A 23,201-nucleotide genomic window follows, 5' to 3' on the forward strand; every position below is an offset into this window, starting at 1 on the left:
GGGAAAGATTTTTTAAAAAGTGTGGTTCACTTTGGAGAAGTGTCTATTCAGGGCCTGTACCCATTTGTTAATTGGATTGTTTGTGTGCTGCATCAGCACAGCCAAGGGTTTGGTGAGTCTGAGGGAGAGCCAGTGAAGGATGAAGAAAAGACAGACAAAGAGAATAAGATGGGTCTATGTGGATCTAATGTGCCTGGCTGAAACCACAGAAAAGATCCAGACTGCAAGCTGATGCTTTATTTTATAGTCAGAGGTAAACAAGGTAGTGGTCAACATAGTTACAATGTTCTTGTGAGTTTCACTTGTTTTGGCAGCACTTGTTGCACCTCCCATAGCCCATTAGCTACCCAGGAAGGACCTAAGGAGAGTCACAAGATCAAGCTTAATTTTGCTAAGAGGGCTGTGCCCTCTAAGCTGGGGCTTGTTTGTGGCTTTGCCAGAGGTCAGTCCGAGGCTTAACCTTAAAACTGCTCCCTACAGTTTGTCTTGCTTTTATTAAGTTGTATGAGTTCTTTATATATTTTGAAAATTAACTAGAACATATAAATGACCAAGAGACAGATGAAAAAATGTTCAAAGTCACTAATCATCAGAGAGATACAAATTAAAACAATGAGGTATCACCTCACTTCACACCTATCAGAATGGCTATCAGGAACAAATCAATAAATAAGTTCTGGGAAGGATGTTTTGGAAAAGAGAACCCTATTATACTGCTGGTGAGAATGCAGACTGGTGCAGCTACTATGGAAAACAGTATGGAGTTTCTTAAAAAAATGAAAAATGGAACTACCATTTGATCCAGTGATCCTGTTTCTAAGAATATATCCCAAGAAACTAGAAATACCAATCAAAAAGAATGTATGCACCCCCATGTTCATAGCAGTGCAATTTACAATAGCTAAGATTTGGAAACAGTTCAAGTGCCCATCAGCAGATGAGTGGATAAAAAAGCTGTGGTACATTTACACCATGGAATACTTATGCAGCTGTAAAAAAGAAAGATCTCTTACCCTTTGAGACAGCATGGAGGGACCTGGAGAGTATTAAGCTAAGTGAAATAAACAATCAGAAAATGACAAATACCATATTCTCTCACTTATATGTAGAAACTAATGAACAAAATAAACTGATGAACAAAATAGATCCAGCAAGCGTGGAACAGACTGGTCAATCTCAGAGAGAAAGAGGGAGGAGGCAGGAAGAGAGTAACCAAAGAACTTGTATGCATATATTCATAGCCCATTGACACTTATAATAGTGCTGTAAAGGCCTGGGGTGAGGGGCAGGAGTTGGGTGGAGGGGGCCAATGGGGGAAAAGCGGGTATCTGTAATATTCTAACAATAAAGATAAATTTTAAAATAAATAAAAGATGTGGTTCAGTAATACTGTGGATTCTGATTTAGCCAGGGAGAAGGAATTTAGAGGTAAAGTCTTTAATGATTGTTCCTTAGAAAGTAGAAATTGCCACTCTTTATTTGAGTCTTTATAAAAAGTCTGAATTAATTTAGTTTGAATGATAAAGTACTATTTGGAGGAGGAATATTAAAACAACCTAAATCAATATTAATTTGGGAAGTTTATATAGGTCTCTCTACGGATTAGGTAAAATTAATAAGAGAAGTGTAACAGATTTAGTAATTATAACTGAGGTTAGGACTCTATTATAATCATTTCATATCACAGTAAACAAATCTTTTCATCACTTTATAGAGCAATATATTCAGAGGCTCCATTGAAGAGGCTGTGATTATAATACCTGTAGGACAAATGAGTTTTAAAAATGTGTGCCAAGGGGTACTTTAATTGGAGATAAAATTCCCAATATATGAAATTAAAATATGCTACATGTCAATTGTTCAGAATGAATTGAAGCTGATGTTATAAAAAATAACTTTAGTGACAATGATGACACTGAGGCATAATGATATAAACTTGTCCAAGGAATAAGTTATTTCCTGACATATGAGTTTTTTTTTGGGGGGGGGGGGGGAAGCAGTATTTTAATAATATATAATTTTATTTGTTATATATGTGCGTGAAATTAAAAAAAATACAACATTATAAAAATAAAAGGCATTTGGAGAAACAGACAGGAGAATCCAAGATGGTTGCTCGGGTAGGCAACTAGCCGCAGCCGCACACAACAATTTCAATAAAATGCAACTAAAATATAAAATGGACATTACCCAAAACTACAGGAAAGTTGACTGACTGGAAATTCTACAACAAGAAGCAAGGAGAAAACCAGAAGGAAGCGCGGAGGAGCTGTAAAAGCCCAAGGTACGGAGACACACGGCGCGCGGAGAGGACAGAGCCAGAGAGGAGGGAGGCCGAATGCCTGGCTGGCGGTCCCAAGCGGGAAGGAGAGAAAAGCTCCAACTGTGCTGGGCCCAGCTCCAACTGCTCTGAACCCCAATTCTAGGCCAGACCCCGGGGACCCAGGCTCATCCATAGGGAGCCGGGCTGTAAGGCGGGACTCCGGGGAAGCGGAGGTCCCGGAGGCGCGCACACTGCGCGCAGAGAAGGGCCGGCCGGCTGTGCCGCGGGATTGCCCTGACGGGAAGGAGACAGGGGCTCCAGACTGCTCTGAACGCCACCTCCAATCCCACTACCAACTGAACTGAACCCCAATACTGGACTCATTGGGGGAGAGCATAGACAGTTTGGCAGCAGGTGAAAATCGAGGGCACCTTTCTCTCAGAGGCTCTTGCAACAAGTACTGAAGGACCCTGAGTCTCAGGAGTCGCATAGGGCGGGGCTGATGGAAGCCAAGGCTGTAGGCTCCACCCTGAAACCCCGCCCCATCAGGAAAGCTGCCTGCGAAAATGCCTAAACCAAATAGATCACAAACAAAAGAAATGGAGGACAAAAAGCGACTGGATATAGAGTTCAAAACCACACTTGTAAGGTTTTTCAAGAGTTTCCTAGAAAAGGCTGATAAAATAAATGAGACCTATGAGGATATGAAAAGGGATCAACAAGAAATAAAGAATACATTGTCTGAAATAAAAAATATTATACAGAGTCCTAAAAACAGAATGGAAGATCGCAAGAATCAAGTCAAAGATTTGGAACATAAAGAGCCAGAAGACACTCCTCTGCAGAAGCTAGAAGGCAAGAGAATCCAGAAAATTGAAGATGACGTAAGAAACCTCTGGGACAAGTTCAAACGATCCAACATCAGAATTATGGGGGTCCCAGAAGATGAGAGAGAGCAAGATATCGAAAACATACTGAAAGAAATAGTGACAGAAAACTTCCCCCACCTGGTGAAAGAATTGGACTTACAAGTCTAGGAAGCACACAGAACTCCAAATAAAAGGAATCCAAAGAGGACAACACCAAGGCAAATCATAATTAAGATTCCAAGAGCAAAAGACAAAGAGAGAATATTAAAAGAAGCAAGAGCAAAGAAGGTAGTTACCTATAAAGGAGCACCTATACGATTGTCAGCTGATTTCTCAACAGAAACCATGCAGGCCAGACGGGAATGGCAAGAAATATTCAAGGTGATGAATAGCAAGAACCTACAGCCAAAGATAATCTATCCAGCAAAGCTATCACTCAGATTCGAAGGTCAGATAAAGAGCTTCACTAATAAAAAAAAGCTAAAGGAGTTCATCACCACCAAACCAGAATTATATGAATTGCTGAAGGGGGTTCTTTCAGAAGAGAAAGTAAATAAAGATAAAATTTATGAACAACAAATACGTAACTATCAACAAGTGAATCTAAAAACCAAGGAAACTAAAAAAAAAAAAATCTGAGGAACAATATTAACTGTTGAATATAATAGAATCAGAGGTATGGAAGGGGAGTGAACTGCTTATTCTTGGGGAAAAGGGGAGAGGGGGATGTGGGAAGAGACTGAACATAAACTGTGCACCTATGGATGAGGACAATGGGGGGTGGGGAAAGGGCAGAGGGTGGGGTGAGAAGGGGGGGGGAAAGGAACATTTGTAATAATATGAACAATAAAAATTTATTTAAAAAAATAAATAAATAAAAATAAAAGGCATTTGATTTCTTAAAATTTGTGGATCTACAAGTTTACTTAAATTAGCTCTGATTTTCTGGAGGGAGGAGCAGCATTCTCTCTTTGGAAAACAAAGCTGTACCTTTAGACTTGGGCATATGAAATAAGCAAATTTCTTGGTAAACTAAGGGTACAACCAAAAGGAACACATTAGACTGGTTAAGATGAGCAGTTACTCCGGGCTTAAGTATTCCAGAAAAATAAAGACAGCATAATGTGAAGTCAAAACTGTGGAGCTAGCCTGCCTGGATTGGAATCTCTGCATTGTCATCAGCCATATGAGGTTGAGATACTCAGCTTCTCTGTGTCTTAGTTTCCTCACCTGTAAAATCAGAATAACAGTATTGTTTATCTCATATGTTGTTGTAAGAACTGAATGAATTAATATTTTAAGGGGCTTAGGACAGGGCCTCATACATAGTGAGAACCTACGCTAAGTGGCCAGATTATTATGATCTCTGAATGCATAATAATCTGGCCACTGTAAATTGTCCCCTCAACCAGGAGTTTGACCAGCAGGCAGACCAGCCAGCTGCTCATGTCCCCTCTCCCTCCCCACCCATGCACAAATTCATGCACTGAGGCTCTACTATATATATACTGAGTGGCCAGATTATTATGCATTCAGAGATCATAATAACCTGGCCACTCAGTGTATGTGTTAGATAAAATGGAGATAAGTAAACCTGTTTCTTCCCTTGATACAGTTGGCCTTCCCCAAGAAGAATTTGAACTTCTGTACTTGGTCTCTGTGTTAAAGGATATATATGCTTATTTGTTGGTTTATTTATTTACCTTAGAAAAATGAAAGTCATTTCTTTTGCAATCAAGAAGATTGCATATGTGCCTGTGGCTGATGACTTAATGCAAGATGGAGTACTGGGATAAGGAGGGGAATTGTGCTTCTGGGGTCAGATTTGAGCCCCACAGATCTGGAAAGGTCTCTTTGAAGGAAGAGATCTCTCAGCCACCTGCAGGCTGTGCCTTCAATCCCTGTTAGCCTCCGCTCAAAGCTATGCTCACTCAGTGTGTTGTCAAAGGCTTGTCCTGTGGAAAATAAGAACACTGGCAAGGATGTGGAGTGGCTGAATGCTAATATATTGATGGTGTGAGGGTTAAATGGCACAACTGCTTTGGAAATGTTTGGCAGTATCTTCTAAAGTTGAGCATATGTCTACTCCATAACCCAGTAATCATACCCATGACTGTATTCCTCACAGAAATGTACACATGTGTTCACCAAAAGTCATGAACTTGCATGTTTATGACAATATCACTCATCATATCTAGATGTTGATCAATCAGGAAATGGATAGTATTTTGTAATACACAAGAGAATACTATGCAGGAATGAGAATGAACCATAACTCTCCTCAACAACATGTGTACCTTTCTTCAACATAATGCTGGGTAAAAGAAGTGAGAGACAAAAGAATACATACTGCATGATTCCATTTACATAAAGTAGAAAGTATAAAATGAATCTGTGGTCATATGAGTCATGATAAGGGTTACCATATGAGATGAATTACTAGAAAGGGGAAAAAGAGGGGCTTCCGAGATGCCAGCAATGTTCTACTTTTTTTTTAACTGGGTGCGTTTAGTTTATTAAAATCCCCAGAGCTATCTACTTTTTAAAAATATATTTTTATTTGATTTTAGAGAGGAAAGGAGAGGGAGAGAGATAGAAACATCAATGATGAGAGAGAATTATTGATCACCTGCCTCCTGCACACCCCACACTGGGGATCAAGCCCCCAACTCTGGTATATTCCCTGACCGGAAATCAAACTGTGACTTCCTGGTTTATATGTCAATGCTCAACCACTGAGCCATCCCAGCCAGGCAGAGTTGTCTACTTATGATAAGTGCATGTTTCCATATTTATATTAGACTTCAACAAATGTTTTAAAGAGGGAACACGGGTAATTTTTTCATATTCCGCAAACTGGGCATTGAGCATCTGGAGTTATTAATGCTGCTAAAATCTACACCTTGCATTCTAATTTTATAAATGGTTTTGTTTTTATGTGTTTATGTCTTGTTTCTCTAATTACATTTTAAGCTCTTTGATGTGATGACTGTGTCTTGTTTTTCTTTGTATTCCCCCAGTGTAGGAACAGTGTGCATGCTCATTAAATATTTGTTCATTTATCAGGAGGAAAAGCAGCCTTGCCTAGCTACCTTGTAGAAGGGTATGGTTTTCATGTCCAATTGTAGCAGAATCTTTTAATAAGTATGTTCTTTAATTTAAGACAGTTTTGGAATAGAGTGGCTATTTTGAGCTCTTAACCTTGTGTTTTAGACAATCTGATGTGCCAAATGCTTTGACTAAATTCTCCTGAGGTAAAGTGCCAGCTTTGGAATAGATTTTCTGAGAAGCCAACTTTGAATGCTGGCAGAATGCAGTGGCTGACTGCCAGCTGGGTGTGGGAAAACTTGCTTTAAACTTTGGTTGACTACCTCATTAAGTTACTGTGCCATGGATGAATTCTCTCAGGTTCTCCAGAGCTTGGAGAGAAGGAGGAAGAGGGAGAGGAGGAAGAGAAAGAGATGGGGAAGGGTAGGGGAGAAGGAGAGTGGGATAGAAATAATAGGTAGCTTATTTGATGAGCAACTCCAGGGCCTTAGTCACAGTGGAAAACGGTGCTGGCTTAAGACACTGTCCATGAAATGAGTCAGCATGTCAGTTCACCCATTGGACTAAGTCCCCACCAGTGAGCTGTAATTGGAGAAAAAAAAATTACATTACAATGAGAGTAAGCACTTATTCTCCAAATTAATGTAAAAATAGCTCTTGGAAAAAATTTATATCACAAAAATACACATGAAGTTATACTTGTAAAACTGAGGACCTACAGCTAGGAATTAATATATATATATATAATTATTTTGCTTTGAACAAAATGGTTGATTATTTTTAAAGTGACATGTAAAAGAATCTTTCCAGACCCTGGGTTACTAAATATTTATGCTGAAAAAATGTAGACAAATGCATATTTTTCTGAAATCTGTAATTCTTTTAACTGATTCCAATTTGAGATGCTATTGTGATTCTCTAGTATAATATTTTTCCATTTGGAAACTCAGAGCTAATTCAGTCTGCATTTATAGCCAGCTTGTAGATCAGCATAAGGAAAAAGAATGGTGTCCTGAGTGATTTTCTGGAATGCTATATAAATTTCTTAGTTTTATGGACATTGCTTTTGGGGGCATGAAGGCTTCTTCACAATTTACTATTCCTTGTCTCTTTCTTGAACACACACACACACACACACACACACACACACACACACACACACCTTGAAGGCAGAATTAGTCTTGGTAAAAATTCAAATAAGATGTACTGCCTTTTTCTGGGATCTGGGAGGAACTTGTAAAGTGCCAAAATCTTGAACACATTTCTAGGAGTCTGGAAAATTCTAGAAGCCATTAGAGAGGGCAGAGGAAGTGCAGTGAGAGTTAATTAGCAATTATGCACAGTTAGTTGGCACTACCTCCTCATTTCCTTCTCAGTATTCCACATGCAGAAAGTATAACCTTGACATTTGCTAGGCTAAGGCCTCAATGATGATTGAAGATGGCTAATTGCTATTCCCTCCAGAAAAAGGGAAATTTCAGCTGATTTTGAAACACCTATAAACTCAACTTGTTTTCTTCTTTTTAGGTAAAGAAGGAGAGATTTTAATTGATTCTTGAGTCTTTCCTGAGACATCCAAAACTTACCAGATGTGTGCCCTAATGCACAGCTTTAGATTTTATTGTTAGAACAATATATTTAAGTAGCTGTACTTTTGAAAGCCATCTTTCCAGATAGCCTATTGTCACCTCTGTAGTACCAAATGCTAATACATGGGGAAGTCCTGTGTTCTGATGAATAGTTATTTAAAAAACATTGTGTATATAAAGCAAAAACATGACAAATTCACCAATTTACACAGCTCAGAACTCTGAGTGTTCAGCAGGTAGTAACAAACTTCTGGTTTTGTAGGTTACACACACACACAACTGAGATAAGAGCAGACATTTAGGGTGGAGGTGGTGGCAGGTTTTTCCTTATGTTCCAGGGCTTTTGAGGTGAGGTGTGGGGCAGAGGGTTCCTGTAATTATCAGGAGGAGCTTGTATTGAACAGTCTACTGGTGTCATGTATGTCTTTGACTCCCTACTCCATACTACCAGAAGGAACCTATTCACCCTGGGTTCCCTTGTGTGATCTCTGTTTTCACTTCTATCAACCTCCTCTTCTACAGCTAAGTTCCCTCTCTTCTTTCTCCTCTTTGTTTCTTCTCAAAATTATCTGTACATCACCTGCATTATCCTGATATAGTATTCAAGCAGACAGAAGCTTCACAGTCATTTAAATATTTTATCATCTAATTTTCTTGATTATAAAATAAGATACCAAAGAAATGTTTCCTAAAATAACTATCCAGCAGGTTAGATGGGGTTTCCATGCCACATTAAGATTTAGATGAGACACACTCATTCCCTGCCATGAGGATGTCCAAAGCAGATGACCCTCATGATCTAAAGTAGGGGTGTCGAACTCAATCAGAGAAGGGGCCAAAATCTAAAATCCAGCCTAAATCACGGGCCGAATGGTTTACTGAACAGTCATAAACTGTCATTGTGATGGAAACGCAGCGGAGTGCAGTGATGACAACGCGGTGCGGGCCACATTGCAAGGCCTGGCGGGACGGATTTGGCCCACGGGCCTTGTGTTTGACACATGTGGAAGGGTTTCAGGATTGCTATGGACCAGGGAATGCCATGCATGCATTTGTTGTTATTCTTCCTCTTTCTAACTGGGAATGTCTCTTACGGTTATCCTATCACAGTCTACTCATTCCTAGGTATGTTGAGCAGGGTTCAGCAAAGTTTTCAGTAAAGGATCAGATAGTAAAAAAGCTTTTGGGATGTATGGTCACTCAATCTGTCATCGTAGCATGAAAGCAGCAATAGACAACATGTAATAGGTGTGGCTTTGCTTCCCTAAAACCTTATTTACAAAAATTAGGCTGAATCTTTCTCGCAGACTGCAGTTTGCTGAGTTTATACACATCTTTCCTTTCATTCTGAGACTTCCATTGTCAGAATTTTGTCACTTTAAACCTCCATTTATTGTGACTTTTATTTTATAATTGTACCATTTATTTTTTCTTAGTTTTTCTGTTGTTTTATGGCAAGGTACTCAAATCTTTTTATAGTTCAGTAATTTGGTCTTTGGTTGAGTCTAACCTGCTACACATTCTAGATATTAAGATCCTTATTCTATGGTTATATTTTTGGTACTTAACATTTTCACTTGGTTATTTTTTAAATATTTGTATTGATTTTAGAGAAAGAGAAGGAGAGAGAAAAACATAAATTGGCTGCCTCCTGCGCACCCCCTACTGGGGATCAAGCCCACAACTGAGGCATGTGTCCTGACCAGGAAACTGGTGACCTCTTGGTGCATGGGAAGACATTCAGTCAATTGAGCCACACCAGCCAGGGCCACTTGATTCTTTTTAAAGTCTTACTTTTACTACTTAATAATTCAAATAACCCTCCTTTTCTATATTACAGTATTTAATATGCCATTTGTTATGGTAATTTTGCTTCATGTGGTACATGAGGCAAAGTTACATTTAATTTCCTGTTTCTTTTGTAGATGTTGCATTACTCAGAAATAAAGTTATTTTGGCCATTGTGACCACGCTCCTTGGGTACCAGTTTCCCTCTCCAGTAATGTATACCAGAAATGGATACAGTCCAGGTTCTAGTTGTTTTTGTCCCTCATGATGATTTTAAGGAAAGAAGAGTGAATGAATCCAAATCTGGAATACATCTGAAACCACAGAAGTAATACTGAATACTGTACCTCCATTTGCTCTCACTCCATAAGGCAACTCTTCTTATCCTTCTAAATCTTTTCTTAAATTACTTACAGAAGCCACATTGGAAGGTGGTGGTCTCCTTAAATTGTTATCTACCAGTTCTGGAAATGTAGAGATGAAGAAGGGAGGCAGGCGTGAGTGCCTGTGCAGTTTTGGCCTATCCATACCTGTTTATCAACTCCTTATTACTAGGATGCTTTTGTTCTACTTTTAGAGAAACCCATTGACACTATTCCTCTAAGCTAGGGGTGTCGAACTCAATCAGAGAAGGGGCCAAAATCTAAAATCCAGCCTAAATCGCAGGCCGAATGGTTTACTGAACAGTCATAAACTGTCATTGTGATGGAAACGCAGCGGAGTGCAGTGATGACAGCGCGGTGCAGGCCACATTGCAAGGCCTGGCGGGACGGATTTGGCCCGCGGGCCTTGTGTTTGACACATGTGCTCTAAGCTGTTTCTACTTTTTCTATATAAAGGGACACGATCATATTCAGAGAATGTAAGAAAGGGCAAGAGGAGAACTTAAAGGGTCTACTTCAATATATCTAATTCTTTTGTTATTTTAATCCTTATCTGAGGATATTTTTATGTTGATTTTTAAGAGATAGTGGAAGAGAAGGGAAGAGACACACAGAGAGAAACATCAATGTGAGAGAGACACATCAATTGGTTGTTTCCTGCACATGCAGGACTGAGGCTGGGGATTGAGCCTGTAATGAAAGTACGTGTCCTTGACTGGAATCGAATCTGAGACCCTTCAGTTCGTGGACCAACACTATTTCCTGAGCCAAACAGGCTAAAGCCAATCTATCTAAATTTTGGTGTGATTGCCTTTCCACTTCCCCAAACTGTCACCATTCCCAGAGGTACAAATTCATGATTGCCTATGGCCTCCCAAGGCAGTCCAAATAGTTTTTTCCCCTGTCAATGCCTTAGTTCCATCCTTTCCTCTCACTTATGAAGTTTCTCCATGATGAATTTGGGGGAGGAGGACCAGCAGCCTGTGCTAGTTCTCCATGTTGTCAAGAATAAAATACTCTCTGAAACTATGTTTAATATTCACTTCAAGACCTGTTTGGTCAAATAATTAATTAAGGGATGCGTACCAGCTGCATTAGTCCCTTCTCTAAAAGAAAACTTGACTTATCATGGGTAAATCAGGAAGGAGAATACAGGAAAAAATAAAAGGCAATAGATGGATAACAAAATTAAAGCAAGAATAAGTCTTAATACAAGAGTAACTGTAATAAATGTAAGTGTTCTAAAGTCACTATTAAAATCTAGAGACCATTAAATTGAAGTAAAAATAAGATTAATAATATATTAACTACTTATACCAAGTAGATATGAGCCAACAGTGCCGGGGTTCTTTTCCCAGCCTTACAAAGGGTTCAGCATTCTGTAGAAAGGGGCTATTCGTAGATGATTAAATAGTCCAGAGATGAAAGATAATTTTGAAAGGCACTGGGGTTTAGAGAACCTTCAGCTAAAGGAACTGAAGACTCTTTCCTCAAGTCAGGACCCTTCTTTTATTTAACACAATTTGTCTTAAGGCAAGGTGGAGATAATACATTCTAAAGGGTATCAAAGGATATCGTCAGATTGGGGAATAGCCTATAGCTATTCAGGTGGTTGGCCAACAGGAGACAATAAAATGCCCTGAGCTGTCTGGCAGCAGACAATCCTATTTAGGTTTTGGGAAGTGCCATTTAGCCATTTCCAAGAGGTAAACTACACATGTGTCTCACCCTTGTTGAGCTCCCCAAGTCCCAGCGGGGCTTGACAGGGGACTGTGTCCTCCTGAGGCTGTGTCCTCCTCCCAGTGCCGGGCTGTGGGACCTGAGGCTGCGTCCCCTGCCTGGTGGAGCTTGATGGGGAACCTCAGGCCATTCTCCTCTCCCCCACCCAGTGGGGCTTGATAGGGTATTTCAAGGCATGCCCCCTGCTCCTATCTGGGCTCGGGATCTCAGGCCATGCCCCCTTCCATCGTGGCATTAGGCCAGGGGACCTGAGGCTACCCCCCCTGCCCGGCGGGGCTTGACAAGGGTGGGACTGGCTGGGTCTGGATCTAGCCCAATGAGGGGGGGGGGCGGGTCTGGGTCTCAATCAATTTTGAGGCGCATGTTGGTGAACAGGGACTTGACTCTGGGTCCTGTGGTGCTCCCCAGACTCTGACAGGAGGAAGATTTTCATATACATTTTACTAATTTTCTTTCATCTCTGACACTTCTATTATAGACAAAGGGCAAATAGTAATATTAAATTATTTCCTCTAATGAATCCCCTTTTAATGTGCACGAATTTCATGCACCGGGCCACTAGTAATATAATAAAATGAGAACAAAATTCCCGTGGGACTAGAAACTGAATAGTATACTATAATCCCCTTTGGTTAATAAGTAAAGCATTAAAATAAAATCGAAGTGAATTACAATGAAAACACTACTTGTCAAATTTTCTGGGACAAAGAGCAATGTCCTTACCTAGAGGGAAATTTATAGCTTTTAATGCATTATTAAGCAATGAAAAATTTTTAAATGAAATGAGCTACACGTTTTGTTTTGTTTTTAAATCCTCATCCAATGATATCTTTTCATTGATTTTAGAGAGAGAGAGAGAGAGAGAGAGAGAGAGAGAGAGAGAGAGAGAGAGAGAGAGAATATCATCAATTGGTTACCTCCTGTACACACTCCAACTGGGGATTGAACCCAAAACCCAGGCATGTGCCCTGACTGGGAATTGAACCCACAACCTTTGATGTATCGGACAATGCTCCAACCAACTGAGCCACCTGGCTGAGGGAAAATGAGCTATACTTTTAAGTCAAGAAGTTTTTTAAAACTATGGATAAAATAGAGACTAAAAGGACATAACTCTAAGCAATTACATTTGAAAACTAGATGACTAGATTATTTTTTGAGAACCCCCCCCCCCACTAACTCTTACCTAAGAAGTTGGTGAAACAGAGCAGGAAACATTAATTTTGTGTGTGTGTGTGTGTGATCTCCTTTTCTTCTTTTTAATAGTTTAATTGCAATTTTATTTTAATTTTATTTTTTTCTTTATTGATTAAGGTATTACATATATGTCCTTATCCCCCCATTGCCCTCCCATCCCCACTCATGCCCTCACCCCTCCTGTTGAGTGTTTCCATTAGTTAGGCTTATATTCATGCATACAAGTCCTTTAGTTGATCTTTCCCCCTTACCTCCACCCTCCCCTATCTTCCCTCTCAGATTTGACGGTCTGATTAATGCTTCTTTGTCTCTGGATCTGTTTTTGTTCATCAGTTTATGTTGTTCATTATATTCCACAAATGAATGAAATCAATGATATTTATCTTTTTCTGAATGGCTTTTTTGGCTTAGCATGATGCTCTCCAGGTCCATCTATATTGTTGCAAATGGTAAGAACTCTTTCTTTTTTACTGTAGCATAGTATTTAATATTCCATTGTGTAGATGTACCACAGTTTTTTAATCCACTCATATGCTGATGGGTACTTAGCCTGTTTCCAAATCTTAGTATTATGGTACATTGTGCTGCTATGAACATGGGGTGCATATATCTTTTCTGATTGATGTTTCTAGTTTTTTTGGGATATATTCTTAGATGTGGGATCACTGGGTCAAATGGGAGTTCCATTTTTAATTTTTTGAGGAGACACCATACTGTTTCCATACAGCGGTTGCACCCTACCAGCAGTGCACGAGGGTCCCTTTATCTCCGCATCCTCACCAGCACTTGTGATTTCTTAATTTGTTGATGATAGCCATTCTGACAGGTGTGAGATGGTACCTTATTGTTGTTTTGATTTGCTTCTCTCAGATGATTAGTGACTTTTGAGCATGTTTTCATATGTCTCTTGGCTTTCTGTATGTCCTGTTTCAAAAAGTGTCTATGTAGTCGAAACCGGTTTGGCTCAGTGGTAGAGCGTCGGTCTGCGGACTGAAGGGTCCCGGGTTCGATTCCGGTCAAGGGCATGTACATTGGTTGCAGGCACATCCCTGGTGGGGAGTGTGCAGGAGGCGGCTGGTCGATGTTTCTCTCTCATCGACATTTCTAGCTCTCTATCTCTCTCCCTTCATCTCTGTAAAAAAAAATCAATAAAATATATATATTTTAAAAGTGTCTATGTAGATCCTTTACCTATTTTTTGGTTGGATTTTATCTTCCTTTTATTAAATTGTATGAGTTCCCTATAAATTTTTAAGATTAAACCCTTATCTGAGATAACATTGGCAAATGTGTTCTCCCATGCAGTAGGGTTTCTTGTTTTGTTCATGGTTTCTTTTGCTGTGCAGAAGCCTTTTATTTTGATGTAGTCCCATTTGTTTATTCTCTCTTTAGTTTCCATTGCCCTGGGAGCTGTATCAGTGAAGATAATGCTTTGGCATATATCTGATATTTTGCTGCCTATGGATTCCTCTAATATTTTTATGGTTTCCAGCCTTAAGTTTAAGTCCTTTGTCCATTTTGATTCCATTTTTGTGTGTGGTGTAATGGCAATTAAAAACCCTCATTTCTTTCTAAACCATATATTTGCATAGGTAACTTGTACTAAATCCTAAAGGAATAATTATTTTTATTGTAAAAATATATTTTTATTGATTTCAGAGAGTATGGAGGAGAGGGAGATAGATAGAAACATCAATGATGAGAGGGAATCATTGATCAATAGCCTTCTGCAGGCCCCACACTGGGGATTGAGCCCACCTATGACCTCTTGGTTCATAGCTTGATGCTCAACCATTGAGCCGTGCTGGCCAGGCAGGAATAGTTAATTTTTATCTTTAGATATATTGTTCTTGAAGATAGAAAATAAGTCATTCATATTATGAGGCTAATGAACTCTGGTTTCCAAAACCAAACATGAATAATACAGAAAAATATTTATGGTCTAACTCACTTATGATTGTAGATGCCAAAATCCTGATTGAGGAAATTGATGCAGAAGACACATTAGATAATTCAAAATAGTTTTACAATATATATTCTCACAAAATAAGAATAAAAATAACATTCTTTATTATGGTACAAGTTATATAACAAATCCCTAAATCAAAAAACATATTTAATTGAGAAATCTTGGAGAAACATTTAAGATATGAACAAGGCAAAGATGCCTCCATCACAAGTACTATTGAATATGTGAAGTTATAAGAAAGAACAAAACAAAATAAGTTTATAAAAATTGAAAGGAAGAGAAGCAATAAAACTATGATATCCTGTAGAAAAACCAACAGAATCAAGAGACAAGCTTGCCAAACATCAAATCAATAGCATTTCTCTCTACTAGCAATAACTGTCTAGAAATGATTTTTTTTAAAAGAAACCAGTTATAGTAGCAAAAATAAAACAAACCTCAAAAATAAAATCCCAAACACATACAACAAACCTACCAACAAACCAAAAAACCCCATAAAGCTGGGGTTGACAAATTATGTCCTATGGACTAATTCAGCGACCCATCTATTTATGTAAACAAAATTTTATTGGAGTACTAGACACACCTGTGAAATATTGTCTGTGGCTGCTTTCATGCAACAATGCAGAGTTGAATAGTTTTAACAGAGACTGTCTGTCCCACAAAGCCTAAAATATTTACTATTTGGCTTAAAAGATATTTTATTGATTTTTTACAGAGAGGAAGGGAGAAGAATAGAGAGTTAGAAACATCAATGAGAGAGAAACATCGATCAGCTGCCTCCTGCACACCTCCCATTGGGGATGTGTCCACAACCAAGGTACATGCCCTTGACCGGAATTGAAACCTGGGACCTTTCAATCCGTAGGCCAACACTCTATCCACAGAGCCAAACCAATTAGGGCTACTATCTGGCTCTTTACAGAAAAAAAAAATTGCTGATCCATACTCAAATGTATCTAGGAATTAACATAATAAATATATAACACATGTATGGAAAAAAAAAAACTTAAGCTCTATTAAAGAACAGAAAAGAAGATCAGAATAAATGGGGAGATTTTTCTTGCTCTTAGATGGAATGACCAAATTTTATTAAAATGTCTGTCACCTCTAAATCATTAAAATCAATTATGTAATTGATGTGAATTAACAGCTTATATTAATTATACAATGTAACCCAAATCCAGAATAAATATGGATTTTTTGAGATAATAACTTCGCTCTAAAATTAATATAGAATAAAGTTCTGCAAATACCTTAACCAATTTTGAAAAAGAAGAATAAAGAGGAGAGTTACCCATTCAGATATTAAGATATACTACAAAACCATAGCAAGAAAAATATATATGATACTGGTGTAAGAACAAATAGATCAATGGAAGGCAACAGAGAACTCAGAGACAGACGTTAGATGGAAATTTAACATATGATGAACGTGGCACTGGAAATCAATATGAAAAGAATGGGATGTTTAGCAGATGGTATTGGGAAAAACAGCTCATTATATGGAGAAAAGGGAAACTGGGACTTTACTTAATACCATGTTCAAAAGTGAACTCTAGATACATGAAATAACTAAATGCAAAAGATAAAGTTATTGAATTTAATTATATAAAAATTAAAGATTTCTGTTCAGTGAAGAAAATATTGACAAAGTAAACAGATATCTGATAGGCTGGGAGAAAATATTTGCAGTGTCAAATTAAGGAGAAAATACTACAAATTGGTAAATGATACAATAGTAGCAAAGTAAGCAAAAGTAGTAGCAATTTACAGAGGAAAAAAAGGAAAAGAGGAAAGTAAATGACTATGTTAGGTATATGAAGATACTAGAGGCCCAGTGCATAAATTCGTGCATGGGTAGGTCCCTAGTGACTGCTGGCTGCTGGCTGCTGGCTGCTGGCTGGGTCCTCCTTTCCCCAGCTTCCCACTGCAGGCTGGGGCCTTCCTTCGTTCTGTGCCACCTTCTGGTGGTCAGCACACATCATAGTGAGTGATTGAACTCCCGGACAGTCAAACTCTCGAGGGGACACTCTGCAGATTAGGCTTTTATATATATAGATTCTCAATCATTAGTAATTAGTAATTAGAGAAATGCCAATTAAAACAAGGGATATTATTTTGCACCTATCAGGATTGGCAAACATGAGAAAGGTGGATTACACTAAGTCTGTGTGGAAATAGGAACCATTATAGAGCACTGGGGGGAGTGTGGGCTATAGACTGTTGCCACCATTTTAGAGCAGTGTGGCAGTTTTCACCCAAATTAAAAATTTATATATATTATAACCCAGAAATTCCACTTTTGGTTATATATCTCAGATAATTCTCAGAGAGTTCTATAATGTGGCCACATTCAAAGAGGCTCATCACTGCATTTATTTGTAGGGGAAATAGAGGAGTAATCCAGATGTGCATTACTGGAGAAATGAGTTAAAAGAATCAAGGGTTCAACTCTTGGAATACTGTGCCATAATGGAAGCATTTGACCACTTATACATAGTCACATGGATATCTTAAAAACACTGTGTTGAGTGGGGGGAAAATAAGGAGGGCATGCAAATGAGAGTGGGGACTGAGACTAAAGAATAAATAACAAATAAAATACAAGATGTGGACCTTGCATAGACTAATGACAGCATGCCAGAGGAATATAGTCAACTCAATCATCCCCCAACCAAAGTCCTTAGCTGAATACTTGACCACTGCCTACTTCTCTCAGCCCCATTGTCTCTGAATTTGTCATTATAGCACAATTTTACTGGGTAAAGTCTCCTTGAAAATTCTTTGCTTTTTTTTAAAATCCTAACCCCAGGATATTTTTTCCATTGAATTTTAGAGATTATAAGGGAGAGGGAGAGACAGAGAGAAGAAACACCAATGTGAGAGAGACACATCAATTGGTTGCTTCCTGTATGCCCCCCCTCCACCACCACCACCAGGGCCTGGAGCCTGCAACCGAGGTACGTTCCCTTGACCGGAATTGAACCCTGGACCCTCCAGGCTACAGGCTGGCACTCTATCCACTGAGCCAAACTGGGTAGAGCAGAAAGGTTTTTGCTTTTGCCTGTACTGTAAAAGTTTAGGATTTACTGTATTTTCCCGCTCTTATGGGTGTCAATGTCAGTCTCATCCAACTGAATTTATAGCTACCACAGGTTTCTTTCTCTTCTGGTCTATTGCTGACACCCGTCACAGACTCCTGATAGACTGTGGGATGATTATTTTTGTGTTTCTACTTCATTGGTTTTTGTAAGGAGAAGTAAATGTATTCACTCACTTATCTTGAATCAGAAGTCTCAAAGATTTATTATTTACTTTTTAATTTTGTGCTTCAACACCCCTAATCTGAATTTCAAACTCAGAGTTGTTGAAATAGCTTTCTTAAATATTTTAAGCTTGGCTTCTGAGAAAATTGCTTTAAACTCAGAATTCCAACAAGTTTAGACAGATCTACTATTTGTGGGTTTTTAATATGCTCTCACGATCAACATCCTGGATGCAAATTTGAGAACACTAAGCGATCTTCAAATTGCTTTAGTACTTGGAGTGAAATTAAATTCATAAATCAATAAAGAAATCAAAATTGCATAAAAGCAGTGATTTATTTATGCATTAGATGCTAATATTGACACATCTTATACTTTTTTAAATGCCAAAAATTTTCTAAACTTGTTGATTATTTGAATCTTATTGCTACTGTGCTTGTAAATGTCGCTTTTAAAAATTAACTTTTTATATTAAAATATAACATTTTACAAAGTGCACAAATTGTAAGTATGCAGCTTGATGAATTTTCAGAGTAAACAGACATGTGTCATCAACACCTAGATCAAGAAATAGACGTTACTAACACCCTACAAGGGCCCCTCAAATGAACTCCCAGTCACTTTCTCCTCTTGTCAAGGTAGCCAATATCCTGAATCCTACCTAATAAGAGAGAAACATGCAAATTGATTGCACTTTCCCTATGCCCACAAACCCCGCCCACCAGTCAATCAGGGTGAGTATGCAAATTAACCCAACCACGATGGTGGTTAATTTGCATATCCAGGGAAAGCGGGGCTGGGGAGAAGGAAGGGAAGCAGGCAGGGCAGTGACCCCAGCAGGAAGTCCTATTGCAGGAATCTTCCTGCAAGGTACATCTAGTTTTTAAATAATAGATTTGATTTATCCAGTTTTTAAACTTTAAATAAATGGAATCAATCCATACATATTCATATGTGTCTGGTTTCTTCCAGTCAACGTTATGTTTATGAGATTCATCCATGTCACGGTAGGTACATGTGGTTCATTAATTTCCTATTTCTGTATAGTATTCTACTGCATGAGTGCACCACAATTTACCCTCTAACACTGATAAATACTTGAATTACTAATACAGTGTTGCTGTAAATATTCTTAAGATGTCCTTTGGTGCATACATTTGCTCACTTCTGTTGGTTATGTATGTACCTAAGAGCGAGTTCTGGGTTATGTTCAGTAACTGTAGATGTCAAACAGCTTTCCAAAGTGGTTGTACCATTTTACATTCCCAACAGCAGTGTATGGGAGTTACAGTTCTTTACATCCTTGCCAACACTTGATGTTGGTAGTCTTTTAAATTCTGGCCCTTTTATTAGGTATATAATTATATCTCATGGTGGTTTTAATTTGTATTTTTCTGGTGACATTGAGAACATTTTTAAGTTTATTTATTTATTTGGATATTCACCTTTTGGAAATACTTATTCAAATATTTTGATGCATTTTCCATTGTATGATCTTTTATCTACAAATTTGTAGAAGTTTTCTTTCTCTCTTTCTCTCTCCCCCACCTAACTTTCTCCCTTCTGTTTCATCTTCTTTTAAAAATGCTCTACCATTTACATGTGTTGAAAAATATTTTCTCCTGGTGTATAGATTTCTTTTTACTTTTTTTTAATGGTGTAGAAGCTCTGATTTGCAATGTAGTCCAACCTATGGATAATGTAGTTCCTCACGCCCCCCCCCCCCCCCCCCCCCCAGTTTCTAGATCTCTGTCCAAATTCTCCCCTTGTAATTTAATTTTTTGAAAACCTTATCTGGACCATTTAAAAATCCGTGTCTTATAACTCCATTCTCTGGATTTCCCTTGGTCTTTTACTATTGTCTTTTTAAAAATGGTTTTTAGTTACATCTTATCCCCTTAAATGTCTGATTACTTCTGATTTAGTACCAGACATTTGCACTAAAAATGTTATAGACGTTTTGAGGCTCTGTATAATTCAAATTTTCTCCAGAGAGGATTTATTTTTACATTTGTTAGGTAACTGGATTTGAAGACGACTCCTCTTTCCCAATCAGGAATGGGGATGGCTTAAACCTATGCTTGAATCCTTTTGAGAGATGTATTATTTCTGTTTCACCCTTCCTCCTAGAGTGTGGGTTCTGACTGACAGCTTGAGATATTTACCAGAGCCCCGTTTCCTGGGCAGTGTGAACTCCAGTCTTTGTCCACTTATGCTCTGTTATGCTTAGCTTTTCAGCCTCTCAGCTGCTACTTTCGCTTTTGTAATTGGCAATTGCCTTAATGATGAAAGTATTCCCAAATGCCTGTCTCTTCCATCTTTTTTCTGGATTTTGACTGCAAATTCTCACTGCCTTGGTAGTTCTTTGATTCATTCAAGCTAAGTTTTTTTTACAAAAAATATTTTTAGCCCCCAGCTTTTCTAATTGTTCTCAGCAGGACTGTTGGTCTGAAACAACCCAGTCAGCTACTGCTCCAGAGGAAACTTTTAAAAAGTAAAAATCTGGTCATGTCTGAGTAAGAGTAAAAATATGGTCAGGCTGAGTAATATAAAACTTCCCTCCTCATAAACCTTTAATATGTCCTAACTTCTACCCACTACCAACCAACGCCTACCTTTATTTTTGCATATTTTTCTGAATCAGACATACGATTTTATGTTTCCATGACTTTTCCTATATTTTTTCCTCTGCCTGGAGTTTTCTTCTGTCCCTTCACTGCCTCGAAAATGAAGCCAACTTCTTCATAAACCATGTTCTATTTTTGTCTTTTTGTGTCTTAATCTTCACCTGCATATATGCTTCCATTGATTTTGAGAGAGAGAGAGAGAGAGAGAGAGAGAGAGAGAGAGAGAGAGAGAGAGAGAATGTGTGTGAGAGAGAATGTGTGAGAGAACATCAACAGGTTGCCTCTGGTACATGCCCCAACTGGGGATCGAACCTGAAAACCAGGTATGTATCCTGACTGGAAATCGAACCTGCAATCTTTTAGTGTACTGGACAACACTCCAACCAACTGAGCCACCTGACCAAGGCAAACAATGTTCTATTTTATCTCTTCCTCAAATTCCTTTGTGTGTTTGGCCTCTTATTTCATACATTCTATTCTAGTTGTAACTCTCATGTAACCTTATAATTATTTGTTCATATGTTTGTCTTCCTCACTAAAATGGAAGCTCTCTTTTTTGGCCCAGACATATATTATTCATCTTTTTTACTTCCAGCTGCCTAGTGCAGTATTTAGTACCAAAGAGGTACCACATAAATTTTTTTTTAGACTGAAATGAGTTGGGCTACAAGAACATGTACATCTGTTAGTATGGCTTCATTCTGAGGTTATCCTCCCAGTCCCACTTGTCTCAGGAGTTAGTGAGGGCCTTGCGTAGGAATGGACAATTGAAATGTCTTGCTTATTCCTTACTGGTGAGTTATCTTATTTTATAGAACTCGTTAATTACTATCCATCACTGTGTATTGTTGTCTAAAGGCATGACAGACTGTTCAACGCCTTAAACCAGGCCTTCTATTAACTCTACAGACATTTCAGCCTCTGGCTGGATTGTCTAAAATCCAAACATCAAAGTACAAAGTTCTAAATTTTCTCTGTTCAAACCATTTGTCCTTTTTAGAGCGTCATGATTCTTCATTAATATTTTTTTAGCCCATCCTGGTTTTCAGCAGAAAATGGACAACTTCTATTATAGATTGAGTGTTACCTGAAAAAGTCTTTTCTACTATGTAGAAGTCATTTTCTCTGTGCTTATTCACAAGAGCTTGTTAAATTTTCCTCCTCTGCACCCTTTCAGCCAGCAGTGTCTGGTAGTTTGCTAGTTCATCATTTCATGGCATATGAGCAACATGGCTCTCAAAGAACTTGGATGTGTTACTGTACAAGACAGTAATAAATATTAAAGTTAGAATGTGGTTCAATATATTATTTATTGATTCATTCATATTCTTCTAACCTTCAGAAATGGTTTGAAGCAGGCTGAGGAATATAAAACTATGATCACAAGATAAAAATAAATGAATTTTCAAGAAAAGGAGAAAAACTCTAGCAAGAGCTCCATGTTATACCACCGTGGTTGGCAAACTGTGTCTCACGAGCCACATGCGGCTCTTTGGCCCCTTGAATGTGGCTCTTTCACAAAATACCACAGCCTGGGCGAGTCTATTTTGAAGAAGTGGCATTAGAAGAACTTTAAGTTTAAAAAATTTGGCTCTCAAAAGAAATTTCAATCATTGTATTGTTGATATTTGGCTCTGTTGACTAATGAGTTTGCCGACCACTGCCCTAGCCAGTTTGGCTCAGTAGATAGAGCATCAGCCCTTGAACTGAAGGGTCCTGGGTTCAGTTCTGGTCAAGGACATGTACCTTGATTGCAGGTTCCCCAGTCCTGGTCGGGGAGCATGTAGGAGGCAACCACTCGATGTGTCTCTCTGACATTGATGTTTTTGTTTCCTCGTCTCCCTTCCACTCTCTCTAAAAAATCAATGGAAAATATCCTCAGGTGAGGATTAACAAAATATAACAACAAAATAAAACAAACAAACAAAAAATAAAAAATAAAATGAAACAAAACAAAAAGAACTCCTTGCTATAAGAAGCTATAGATTTCAGATACCATATTTAGCTCTGTGCCTCCTCGTGGTCAGGGGGGAAAAGAGAGAAACTGAATAGGCTTTTAAGTCACATTTTCTCTAGTTAGAACCAATTCAGTATCTCCAGAAGAAGTAACAATATCTTTATGAGGACGCGGGAGAAATTTATCACTGGGTTCTTTGTGTTAAGATGTTTTTGGTAATGTCAGAAAAACTTGTTTAAATGTTTTCCAAAAAAACAAAAACAAAAAACAACCCACTAAAATTTCTTGATTTGTCTTTTCCTTGGCCTTAGTGGAGATCACTGCTTAGTGTTAAAATATTGTTCTGTAAATATAGTTCTAGAGTAACGGGAAGGTAGGCCAAGCATGTTGGTTTCTGATGATTTAGTTTACTCCAAGGATGGAACTGGAGAAGCTTCGGAGAAGGCTGTTAACACTCTACAGCTTATCAATTTCTAATTCCAGCTAAATCATCTGACTTTTT

This window comes from Pipistrellus kuhlii, unplaced genomic scaffold (genome assembly GCF_014108245.1).
Source record: "Pipistrellus kuhlii isolate mPipKuh1 unplaced genomic scaffold, mPipKuh1.p scaffold_m20_p_16, whole genome shotgun sequence".
Lineage (NCBI taxonomy): Eukaryota > Metazoa > Chordata > Mammalia > Chiroptera > Vespertilionidae > Pipistrellus > Pipistrellus kuhlii.